This window comes from Nicotiana tabacum, chromosome 8, assembly GCF_000715075.1.
Source record: "Nicotiana tabacum cultivar K326 chromosome 8, ASM71507v2, whole genome shotgun sequence".
Lineage (NCBI taxonomy): Eukaryota > Viridiplantae > Streptophyta > Magnoliopsida > Solanales > Solanaceae > Nicotiana > Nicotiana tabacum.
The window spans coordinates 119,597,512-119,610,036 of NC_134087.1; positions in this window are offsets into that span (position 1 = coordinate 119,597,512).

Genomic DNA, 12,525 nt, shown 5'->3' on the forward strand with positions numbered 1-12,525 from the left:
CTGACGCTTTGGCGACTTTGGCGTCAATGTTGCACCATCCAGATAAGGCTTATGTTGATCCATTGCAGATTCAGGTCCGTGATCAGCATGCTTACTGTAATGTGATAGAAGAGGAAATCGATGGAGAGCCATGGTTCCATGATATCAAAGAGTACATTAGAACAGGACTATATCCGATACAGGCCATCGGTGATCAGAAAAGAACGATTCGGCGATTGGCAAGCGGGTTTTTCCTTAGTGGAGGAGTGTTGTACAAAAGAACTCCAGATCTCGGGTTGTTGAGATGTATAGATGCAAGGCAGGCCACAACTATTATGACTGAGACACACTCCGGAGTTTGTGGACCGCATATGAGTGGGTATGTTCTAGCAAAAAAGATTCTCCGAGCGGGTTATTATTGGCTCACGATGGAGCGGGATTGTATCAGTTTTGTGCATAGGTGTCATCAATGCCAAGTACATGGAGATTTGACTCATTCTCCACCATCAGAATTACATACGATGTCCGCACCATGGCCTTTTGTTGCGTGGGGCATGGATGTTATTGGGACAATTGATCAAGCAGCATCAAATGGGCACAGGTTTATTTTGGTAGCTATAGATTATTTTACCAAGTGGGTGGAAGCTAAGACGTTCAAGTCTGTGACTAAGAAAGTTGTAGTCGACTTCGTGCATTCAAATATCATCTGTCGGTTTGGGATTCCAAAGGTAATCATCACAGATAATGGGGCTAATCTTAATAGTCATTTGATGAAGGAGACATGCGAGCAGTTTAAGATTACTCATAGGCATTCTACTCCGTACCGTCCCAAGGCAAATGGTGCGGTTGAAGCAGCCAATAAGAATATAAAGAAAATACTCCGGAAGATGGTTGAGGGATCTAGACAGTGGCACGAGAAATTGCCTTTTGCATTGTTAGGATATCGCACCACCGTTCGTACCTCGGTGGGGGCGACTCCTTACTCATTAGTATACGGTACCGAGGCAATAATACCCGCAGAAGTGGAAATCCCATCTCTGCGAATCATTCCAGAGGCTGAGATCGATGATGATGAATGGGTGAAAAGCCGTCTTGAGCAGTTGAGTTTGATCGACGAGAAGAGATTGGCATCAGTGTGTCATGGCCAATTGTACCAACGAAGAATGGCAAGAGCATACAACAAGAAAGTACGTCCAAGGAAATTCGAAGTCGGGCAATTAGTACTGAGGCGGATTTTGCCTCATTGGGCTGAAGCGAAAGGAAAGTTTGCCCCAAACTGGCAGGGACCATTCGTAATAACCAGAGTGTTGTCTAACGGAGCATTGTATTTGACAGATGTGGAAGGAAAATGTATAGAAATGGCCATCAATTCCGATGCAGTCAAGAGATATTATGTATGATTTCTTTATTTTCTGAATGTATCTGTTTGTATTTGGCATATCTTAAAGATTGAAATGATGAAGGCATTTTGTCCTGCTATCCAAACACTATTATCCCTTGTTATCCCCTTTGAGCCTTACTTATTTTTCATACCCCTCTTTCGGAATCAACGGCACTATCAGGGAACACAGGTGCCGAACATAAAAGAAAGAAGAGAAAAACAAAAAGGAAAAGAAAGAAGGAAAAAAAAAAGAAAAAAAAGGAAAAGAGAAACAAAGGAAAGGGAAAAGAAAGAAAAGAAAAGGAAAGAAAGAAAAACACAACAACAAAAGTTAAATAAAGTGAACTACGTTTGACTTGATCCCGAAAGGGTACGTAGGCAGCCTTATTCCAAGGTTCAGTCATGCCAAAATAGAAATCCAAAAATCCCCAAGAAAGAAACTGGGGCAGAAGGTGTGATTTTTGTGAAAATTGGATTCCGAAAGTTGTAATTTAAACCCATTCGAATTGTTTTGAGCCTTTTATACCCTTCTTTCTAACCCAATCCAAAAGTCTACATTGCGGTCCAAAGAAAGACCTTTTGATTAATTTCTAAGAAATGCTAGGTCGAGCAGGTGACGGTAATTCGTATCAGTGGCGACACTCTGGTTCAAAAAAAAAATGAAAGTAAAATGAGAGAGTCTTATTGGTGAAAACCTTCACGGGCACCATAAGGCGACGGGAGCTAAGAGAAAAATAAATGAGAGATTCTTATTGGTGAAAACCCGCGCGGGCACCTTGAGGCGAAAGTGAGTTGAAAGATGGTTAAATGGCAAAAGGTTTGTGGGTGGAAAAATGTTTCGAGGTACCGCAGGAAAACAAGGGTAAGGTCTGGGTAATTCAAACAATTGATGGAACTTCTGGGCAGCAAAGTATGGCAATTGAAAGCTGGTTATTTGGACAGATTGGGCCGATTAATCTAAAATGCATGTCATGACCATGGGTATCAGCTGTCTCGCTCAGATAAGTTTCTTTTCCTTCTCTTCTTAAAACAGTCATATGGTTTTGGATTCTTCTTATCCTTAACTTAAAAATCGTCGTATTTCATTTTCTGTTGAGGGTTTTATCTAGCTGAGATATTCCAGTGCTAGTTTTGGTCAAAGCAAGCAGAAGGGACTTCAAAGCTCACTACCAGCTTCCGGAATTGTAAAGCACAACGTGGTCAGAGCATGTCAAAAACAACATGATGTAAAGTGGAATACAGGGAATTAACGGAAGTTTCATCGGGGAAATGATTGGGAAATGTCGTGGGAAAGGCAAAAGCTCAAACAAAAAGGTCAGAAAAGTAAAATAACAGCAGGGGTGTAAAACATTTAGGTCGCCAGATGTTGGAAAATTTAAAAGTTGGTCAGGAAGTCAAGCGGTTCAGGGTTAGTATATGGAAATCAGTCAACACAAATCAATGCAGGGGAAGGATTTTTCAGCAAGAATGCCATCAACTAACCACCATTTTTAACTGACGAAGTTTTCTTTGATTGTAACAGGGGCAGAAAGTTAGTCGTTGAAAAGGAATTCTCCAAGAAGGAAAACAAGCAGTAACCAGGTTTAATTGCAAAAATAAGTGTAAATTGTCAGGACCTTCCTGGATAATAGGATGTAGTTCATATACCCGAAAATTAGGAGTCCTCCTGGAGAATAGAGACATACAATTTAATTTTAGCAATCAGGAGTCCGCCTGGAGAATAAAGACATACAATTTCATTTTAGCAATCAGGAGTCCGCCTGGAGAATAGAGACATACAATTTAATTTTAGCAATCAGGAGTCCGCCTGGAGAATAGAGACATACAATTTAATTTTAGCAATCAGGAGTCCGCCTGGAGAATAGAGACATACAATTTAATTTCAGCAATCAGGAGCCCGCCTGGATAATAGAGGAGCAGTTTCAATTTTAAGTTCAGCAATCAGGAGCCCGCCTGGATAATAGAGGAGCAGTTTCAATTTTAAGTTCAGCAATCAGGAGCCCGCCTGGAAAATGGAGGTGTAGTTTCAATTTTAAGTTTAGCAATCAGGAGCCCGCCTGGAAAATGGAGGTGTTAAATATTTTAAGCAGTCGGAATCAGGAGCCCGCCTGGATAATAGAGGAGTAGTCTTAATTTTAAGTTCAGTATGTCAGGAGCCCGCCTGGATAACAGAGGAATACATTCGAGTTCGAGTTTACTCAAGTTCAGCAGTTTGGAGAGAGGGAATAACCTCTCAATTCACCAGGGGAATAGCAACAGGGATTGTTATCAAGAAAGCACGAGACAATGAGGCAACAAGGAAACACAAGACAACAAAGCAACAAGGAAGTACAAGAGCAAGTTTGAAGAATTTAGATAGGATTTTTTGCCATTCATAGAGCTTAGTTGGTTTAGTTTCTTTTATCTTTGACATGATGTAATAAGGGAGGTCAGCAAGCAGTAACAGCAGTAGTAACAGTAGAAGGCGCAGTGCAATCACAGTTCCTGGTAGTCCCAGCTACCAGACACTCCCGAACTACACCGACCTGATTCCTGTTTAGCCAAGGATATGTAGGCAACTTCCGAAGCAGGATGCGGTCAAATTTTTCAAAAATGCTTCGCACGGAATTTTCAAACGGGCAAAAATCACTCGTATTTGCTCACTTGTCTTTGCCCGAAAACCTTTCGCGTTTCCGAGCAAAGAGGAGCAGCTGTGAGCACGTGATTTTTTCCCTATATATGAATAATTTCCAAAATTCCAACAAAATAATTTTTCTTTATTTTTACAATTCTTGTGAATTTTGGTGTCATTTTGTTTTAATTATCGGCATCTTATTTGTGCATGTTAATTCATATAAAACACAAGGAGTATGCATTTGCATTTAGGTTTGAATTTTTATATTTAGTATCAATTAAGGGATACTTTGTTTAGAACAAAGCATGAAAATCACAAAAATAGTTCACTTTTGCATTTTAATGTTTTTTATTGTGAATTTGTCATGAAATAGTTTTTGAACAATTTTAGGAATTAATTAGTCTTTGTTTTGAAAAATCAGGATTTCATGTTAGTTTTACATCTTTATAAAAATTATAAAAAAAATTATAAAAATTGTAAAAGTAAGAAAAGAAAATAAGAGTAGAAAAAGTGGTCTTATTTAAGACCCAAAATTTGGGCCAGTGCATTGAAATTTCTCAGGCCCAAACGCCTCAAATTTGTCCAACCCAAATCCATGCCCGGTCTGCCCCCACCTTCTAAACGAAATGGTGTCGTTTCGGGGTCCCTGAATCAGGACCGCTGGATCTCATCAATCCAACGGTTCGGAACTAACGAGGTTCTTAATATAAAAGGGTCTGAACCTTCCCCCCCTACCCCCATTTGCATCGTCTTCCTTACCCCACCCTTCCCCTCAACAAACCCTAGCCCGCGCCGGCGGTGAACACAAACTACGCCATTCACTCCGAGGTTAACACCACAGATCCCCCTCACTCTCCTCTTTCCATTGCACCCACTGGTTCACCTCGAACAAGGCCGGAACTCGTCAAATCTTAGTTTGAAGTTTTCCAGCCAAGTGACAAGTTCATCCAAATCAGTCCAAAATCACACCCCACAACCCCCGGCCCTTCCTCAACATTAATCCATGGCTATTTTCTTTCAAATCATCGTGAAACGGCCCGAATCTTAGATCTAAGAATTTCTAGCCAAACCCTAAAACCAAATCCTTTTGATTTCGAACCGTAGTATCCTTAACCATGTGTTCTCTTGTAAGAACACATGGTTAGGGATGTTACGCGTCAAAAATCTGAAAGGATTCAGATGTTTCTGACTGACCGGAGTCCCTTATGCCTTTGTGAGTTTTTTTTACTGTTTCTTTTTACTCACATGTTTGAGGTGTTATTTACAGTTGTTGTTTCGTTAATTGTTATGTTAATTTTATGGTTTAATTGTATTAGTTTAAGTTCTGTTAATTACTGTTAATTTTGAGTTTGATATTTGGTTGAATGATTGTAAGTTCATGGTTTAAGAATTAGTTTAAAGTTCACTTAATATTAATCATGGTAGCTTAAGCTCAGTTTAATTTCGTTTAGCTTGTTTGAGTTGGCATAATTGAACAGAATTGGTTTTGGTCAGTCTGATTAGTTATTTTCTAAATGCTGATTAATTAATTTCAGTTAGTTTTAGATTGGGTTAGGGTATTGGGTATAGCTGTTAAGGATGAGGTTAGGTTCAGTAATTTTAAGAGGCTTTCAGGGGTAATCTAGGTATGGAAAAGGGTAGTTCTGATGAGAATAGTAATATCAAGATATAGGGAAGGGTAGTATAGGTATTGTATGGGTAGAGGAATACCCTAGGGCCTTCTAGAATGGGGTACAAGTGTAGATTTTAATAATTGTAAGGCATTTACTTGTTTAGCAAGTTAAGAATAGAGGGACAAAACTGAAAATAGGGAAGGATTGATTGGAAAATCAGAACCTGATCTATTCTCTTTGGGCTTTCCTATAAAAGGGCATGAAATGCCTTGGGAAAGGGGGTTCCTCTCTCTTCTTCTGCCTTGAGCCCTAAGTTTCAATTTGAGCTTTCATTATTGCTTTTGATTTCAGTCAGCATTTTTCCAAACTATTCAGAAAACAAAAACATCAAAAAATGGAGAAATCCGAAACAAATTCACAGTTTCATTACTAGTTTTTGGACTTCAGCTGGGTTTTGGGGTTTAGCAGTATCGCAGGTGTGTTTGGTTTCAGCTGTGAGGGTCAGGAGTATATTTGGAGTATATGTTGAATTGATTTGAGAGGCTGCATGTATTTCTGATTTTCAAAAGTGTTTTCTGGCCTGTCTTGTGGTATATATTGCTGGGTTTACTGCTGTTGTTGTTGCAAGTAGCTGACTCCTCTCCTTCTCTCTATTTACATTTCAATTTCCAGGTATTTGTTCTGCAACTCTCAAGTCTATGGAGTTGGAGTAAATATGATGTCTGAATTTGATCTTTGAATTTTTCATGTTTTGTCTAAACTTAATGTATAAACAATTAGCTTACTCATGTCATTTGGATACTATATTAATCCCGGTTTGTGTAAATGGGACTGATAAACTGTCAAGCATGAGTATGTTCCTTTCGATTAGTAAGTGGGCATTTAGGTGTTTAGATTCATGTATGTAATCAAGGTTGTGGACTGTGTAGACTGTGCATTTCATGCTTATGCAATTGTAGTTTACAATTTAAGTTCCATAGGTTGCTGAAGTTAAATCTGCAAAGTTGTAATTGATTTAGAGTTCAACACACATGGTTGCTTTTAATTTTGGTCTAATATGAATTGTACATAGCTTCATACTGGGCCAATTTTGGGCCTGGCGAATTTACAATCGGCCCAGACTGTGGTTAGGCGAGAAATCGAATTGGGGCCTAGGTTCATCAAGGTTTAAGAATTTAATTAAATAGGAAGGAGCCCCAAGGGCTCGATCTCTGGGCTGTGCATTGGCCCGTCAATAAGTAAAAAGTTTGGCCTCCGTTAGGCCTGTTTCTTAGAGCTCTAAGAGCCCACACCTGCAACATATGTAATGACAATGTTTTGGACCGTATGGGCTCAAAGCCCATTTCCTCAGTACTTCTGCATAAAAGTTCAAAATTCAAGTTTAACAAATGTTGGCCTTAACCAATTAGGATCCTTAAGTAATTAATAGCATAATTATTTCGATGTTTAGATTTTGAAAGGTTGTTTAGAGAATTTCACGGCCTTCCCCAAAGTAATATTACGTTAGAATCTTTAGACGCGATTTAATTAAATCACTTTCTTAAACTCGGGTGCGCATTGATGCGACCCAAATCTAGATCTCGACAAAGTCAAAATGTGTTGACAATCACGGGTGCATTGATTGTGACGTGGTTCGGAACGCGTTTTCACAACGTCGTAATTCTTATAAAATAAGTAATGATAGAAAAAATGTTTACAAATTGAGACGGGCCTTACTGCACAAAAATAAATAAATGTGGGCTCCCTTAGTAAATAATTATCGAAATAAATTAGAATTTGGGATGGCCGTTTAAAGAACTTCATGGCTTTTCCCCAAAATAACACTCGTTAGCATCTTTAGGCACAATTTAATTAAATAACCTTCTTAAATTCGGGTGCGCATTGATGTGACTCAAATCCAAATCTCGACTAAGTCAAAATGTGTTGATAACCACGGGTGCATTGATTGCGACGTGGTTCGAAACGCGTTTTCATGACGTCGCAATTCTTTAAAAAATAACTATAATAAAAGCAGTGTAAAATTAATAAAAGGCACATAAGCTAGCATATATTTCAGATAAAATCAAATACAACAGTTAAGCGACCGTGCTAGAACCACGGAACCCGGGAATGCCTAACACCTTCTCCCGGGTTAACAGAATTCCTTACCCGGATTTCTGGTTCGCGGACTGTTAACAGAGTCATATTTTTCTTTGGTTCGGGATGCAACCGGTGACTTGGGACACCATTAATCTCCCACGTGGCGACTCTGAATAATTAATAATCAAATCCCGTTTAGATTGTCCTTTAATTGGAAAAACTCCTTTACGCCCTTTTCGGGGGTGTAGGTAGAAAAAGGAGGTGTGACATCTATGTGACTCAGAAGGCAATCAAGGGACAAGCACTAGCAGATAACCTTTCTGAAAATCCCGTGGACAGAGAATACGAACCCCTGAAAATGTATTTTCCCGATGAAGAGGTATCGTTCATAGGAGAAGACATTGCAGAATCCTATGATGGTTGGAGAATGTTTTTCGATGGAGCAGCAAATTTCAAAGGAGTTGGCGTAGGAGCGGTCCTAGTATCGGAAACCGGTCAATATTACCTGATGTCTGCCAAACTCAGATTCCCGCGTACCAACAATATGGCCGAATACGAAGCTTGCATCCTAGGGCTCAAGATGGACATCGACATGAACATTTAAGAATTACTAGTGATTGGAGATTTAGACTTGCTTATACATCAGGTACGAGAAGAATGGGCAACCAAGAACTCCAAGATACTCTCGTATCTGCATCATGTACAGGAATTGAGAAAGAGGTTTATAAAGACGGAATTCCGGCATGTTTGTAGAATCCAGAATGAGTTTGTCGATGCACTGGATACCTTGTCATCCATGATACAACATCCAGACAAGAACTTCATTGATCCCATTCCAGTAAAGATCCATGATCAGCCAGCTTATTGTGCCCATGTTGAAGAAGAAGCAGACGGAAAGCCTTGGTTTCATGACATCAAGAAATATTTGGAAAGGAGCGAATACCCAGAACTTGCAAATCCTACTCAGAAATGCACCCTTTTGAGATTGTCCAACAATTTCTTCCACAACGGAGGAATCCTGTATAGGAGGACTCCTGATTTGGGATTGCTAAGGTGTGTGGATGCAAGGGAAGCATCCAGGCTACTAGAGGAAATTCACGCTGGGACCTGTGGTCCACATATGAATGGCTTTGTCTTAGCAAAGAAGATACTCCGAGCTGGTTACTTTTGAATGACTATGGAAACGGACTACATCCAGTATGTCTAAAAATGCCACCGCTGCCAGATACATGCAGACATGATAAAGGTACCTAAAAACGAGCTTAATGTAACAAGCTCACCATGGTCGTTCGCTGCTTGGGGAATGGATGTTATTGGACCAATCGAGCCTGCCGCCTCCAACGGGCACAAGTTTATCCTAGTAGCAATCGACTATTTCACCAAATGGGTCGAAGTAGCATCTTACAGAGAAGTAACTAAGAAAGTCGTGGCAGACTTTGTCTGCGACCGCATCGTTTGCCGATTCGGGATTCCAGAATCAATCATTACCAATAATAGCTCCAGCCTCAATAGTGACTTGATGAAAGCCATGTGTGAAACTTTCAAGATCAGGCATAAGAATTCTATAGCCTACAGACCTCAGATGAACAGAACCGTAGAGGCCGCCAACAAGAATATCAAAAAGATATTGAGGAAAATGATAGATAAGCATAAATAGTGGCACGAGAAGTTATTATTTGCTCTATTGGGGTATCGCACCACAGTCCGCCTATTAACTGGGGCAACCCCCTATATGCTGGTTTATGGTACAGAAGCCGTTATTCCCGTTGAAGTAGAAATTCCTTCCCTAAGGATCATACAGGAAGCTGATCTCGATGACGCAGAGTGGGTGAAAAGTCATTATGAGCAACTAGCCCTTATAGATGGGAAAAAAATAAATGCAGTTTGTCATGGTCAACTTTATCAGAACGGAATGTCCAAAGCCTTCAACAAAATAGTCAAGCCGAGATAGTTCACACTGGGGCAACTGGTGTTAAAGAAAATTTTCCCGCATCAAAATGAAGAAAAAGGGAAGTTCTCTCCCAACTGGCAGGGTCTATATATGGTTCACCGGGTCCTGACAGGAGGAGCTCTCATACTTGCAGAAATGGACGGAGAAGTCTGGCCGAAGCCGATCAACTTAGATGCAGTCAAGTGTTACTATGTGTAATATTATGCTTTCCTATATGAGGTAAATTAAACTATGCCTGACCTGATTCCCGTGTAAGAGGGGATACGTAGGCAACCCTATGGGTTCAGTCACAATTCAATAAAGTTTCCATTTTCCCCTGCAATTGGAAACTAAGGCAGAATTTTGAGGAGGACCCTCAAAATTTCGAAGTTGATTTCAGTCAATCATCGCAAGCAACAGTCAAAATCATCAACCCATTAAACTGGGGCAGAATTTTGAGGAGGACCCTCAAAATTCCGTAGCAAGAGAGGTTGCAATGTCCTAAACCATATCACAGTTATTGGTTCATCTAAAAAATTATTATTATTATGTCATATTTTTACTAAATCATGGATGTCTATTATTGAAATTGCCTTATTTAGAAACGCTACCCCAATGATACATACAGTATCTAACTGCCCCCTTTTTACAAAACTCACGATTTTTCTTTGGATACAGGCACTTGAATTGCAAAATCATCAAATATACTATACACTCACGAGACAAACACTGCTCAGGAATGCAACTCTCAAAACCATTTCACTTACTCACAGTTGCTATCCGCATACAACAGTGTCCTCAGCAGGCACAATATCCCCAGTAGTCACAATATCGCAATCTGCTATCAGCTAAGAAAGCTCTATTACCATTTGCTATATTATTTTTGCATAAGGCTACTATTCTGCCTTCCGAGACTAAGCATTTTCTCCATCTGCATTTCTGCATTACATAAGGCTACTATTCTGCCTTCTAAGACTAAGCATTGTCTCCATATGCGTTTCTGCATTGCATAAGGCTACCATTCTGCCTTCGGAGACTAAGCACTATCTCCATCTATATTTCTGCATTGCATAAGGCTACTATTCTGCCTTCGGAGACTAAGCACTGTCTCCATCTGCATTGCATAAGGCAACCATTTTGCCTTCTGAGGTTAAGCTCTACCTCCATCTGTATTCTTGCATTGCATAAGGCAACTATTCTACCTTCTGAGACTAAGCACTGTCTCCATCTGAATTTCTGCATTGCACAAGGCTACCATTCTACCTTCCGAGTTTAAGCTCTACCTCCATATGCATTTGCATGGCTAAAAGATTGCCACTTTATTTATATTTGCATGGCTGAAAGATCGCCACCTCTACATTTGCATGGCTGAAAGATCGCCACTTTATTTACATTTGCATGGCTGAAAGATCACCACCTCTACATTTGCATGGCTGAAAGATCATTACCTCTATATTTGCATGGCTGAAAGATTGCCACTTTATTTACATTTACATGGCTTAACGATCGCCAACTCTACATTTGCATGGCTGAAAGATCGCCACTTTATTTACATTTGCATGGCTGAAAGACCTCTACATTTGCATGGCTGAAAGATCGCCGCCTCTACATTTGCATGGCTGAAAGGTCGCCACTTTATTTATATTTGCATGGCTGAAAGATCGTCGCCTCTACATTTGCATGGCCGAAAGATCGCCACCTCTACATTTTGCACGGCTGAAAGATCACCACCTCCTGCATTGCATAGGCTGAAAGATCGCCAAATATTGCATCTTATGGGCTGAAAGATCGCCAAATTATCCAAAGGCGTCATTGTTCGGAGGCACCATTTTCATAGCCCGAGAACACCATGCCATGGCCTGAGGACCCCTTTTTATCTTTTGCATATCATTATTTAAAGGCATCATGGTTCGGAGGCATCATTCTCATAGCTCGAGAGTGTCATTTCATGGCCTGCGAATCCTTTATTATACGCTTCATGGACCAGGACATCATGGTCTAAGGGCGTCATCCTAACCGCCCAAAGACAACCTTCACGGTCCGACGGGAATTTGCATCATGTTTAAATTAAGCACAATGTATGCTTGTATTGCTTATTTGCAGGAAATCTGGCAAGAAACGGCCATCTCGGCAGGATCGATTTCGCTTCGGTTCCCACAGCCCTATCATACTTCAACCATTCACCCCGTCATTAATATTGCGGTCGTTCTTGAAAAGTCTCCATCGGCATACTCCGCTGACGGATCCTGAACTACATATGGCTTGATTCCTAAAAGACCAGGGATATGTAGGCAGCTCAGAAGTCAGAGCACGGCCTAAGTCTCCTCGAACCATTTCGTTCGGTCAAAATTGGCCATCATGTCTTTACCCAACAACTCTTTCATCCTTCCCGGGTAAAGAGGGGTAGATGTTGATACCCAACTTTTCCCTATATATTTTTAATATGCAAAATACTTTCAAAATAGCATATGTATGTATATATAAGTATGTCCAAATGTTTTATTATTTTTCTTTAATTTTTAAAGATTTTAAAATCAATTTATTGCCCTATCTTATACAGAAAAACCCAATAATTATTCCCAAAATTTTCATTTTTGGTGATTCATTTATTGGACTCTCATATTTATACTAAAATATAGCTAATGTATTTTTTTAATATTTTTACAAATTTATTTAGTATTTTTAAAGCTAAATTGCATATAATTACAATATTAGCTTCTTTTAGATTTAATTTAGTTTATGTCTATAAAAACTTAGGTCCAATATGTTTAATTTGATAATTATGTACTATTAATTATTTTAGTACCTTTAATTTATTTCCAGTTATTCTATTATTTTTTATAAAAAAAATAAGGGAAGAGTGGCTATTTAAAATATAGTCCAATTGTGTTTCAATTGTAGCCTGAATTTAACCCTAATTTTAAACCCA